The sequence below is a fragment of the Coenobita brevimanus genome, chromosome 3, assembly GCF_032717465.1.
Source record: "Coenobita brevimanus isolate Jiangsu-jjx chromosome 3, ASM3271746v2, whole genome shotgun sequence".
In the NCBI taxonomy this organism is placed as follows: Eukaryota; Metazoa; Arthropoda; class Malacostraca; order Decapoda; family Coenobitidae; genus Coenobita; species Coenobita brevimanus.
In genome coordinates, this window is record NC_136956.1 from 8,377,032 (window position 1) to 8,377,922 (window position 891).

At 39.8% G+C, this 891-nt stretch overlaps 1 non-coding gene across 1 annotated transcript; it reads right to left on the reverse strand.

Moving 5' to 3' along the window:
- Positions 1-258: 258 nt before the first annotated feature.
- LOC145394484 (5S ribosomal RNA) lies at positions 259-377 on the reverse strand. The gene has a single exon (XR_013896429.1). It is a non-coding gene; the product is annotated as a 5S ribosomal RNA (ribosomal RNA).
- Positions 378-891: the final 514 nt, after the last annotated feature.

The following is an 891-nucleotide window of genomic DNA, read 5'->3' on the forward strand; positions in this document are numbered from 1 at the left end:
CTAGTTAATGGATAATGGTGTCTGGAAGATATTGCCTATAATTGATATAGTTGCATAAGGATATCGTATAATGATAATAATATACTTTCTTTTAGGACTGAAATTATACACATCCATCAATTCAGAATATTTCTTTTTTTTTTCATTCATTCATTGCCAGACGCCATGTATCCCAGACGGGGTGGCCAATGGCTTAGAGTTAATTGTTTTACAGGGAGGGGCACTAATCCTCCACCAACCCCACTTGACACGTAGGGATGCCAACAGCATCTGGTGTTCCCAGGCGGTCACCCATCCAAGTACTATCCAGACCCAACGTTGCTTAACTTCGTTGATCGGACGGGAAGCGGTGTACTCAACGTGTTATGGCCGTTGATTGACAATATTATTTAAACCAGAACAACAAAAGAAGCCTTTACTCGCCACCTGCCGGCTATTTTTAGCCCTATGGGTCACCCCAGTGCTGGCCATTTTTCGATCTTTCTTATTTTTGGCTAAAATGATAGATTTTGATGTGGATACAACGAATTTCACCATTAAAATGCTTACCGAGGCTCGGAAATGAGTTTTTTTGAGTCCTGCATACTCATGTACAGGTATAGCCACTCTCTCACGCTCATCTCGTACGTGAGAGAAAGCCGTTTTCCATGTAAGGTATACTCATGTATTAAGGCTGGGAAGGTATAACACTTCACTACACTTTTCTGATTACTTATTACTTCAGCATCTATCACAATTTACTTGACTTTCTCACTGTGAATGCATTATCTTACACTTACTTGAAGATAGGTCCAACCTGACTTCATTACGTACAGTCCTGGCACTTACAAGAAGGTATTTACAAAGACTTCACTATATAGTCCTTACACTTACAAGAAAATATGTACAACT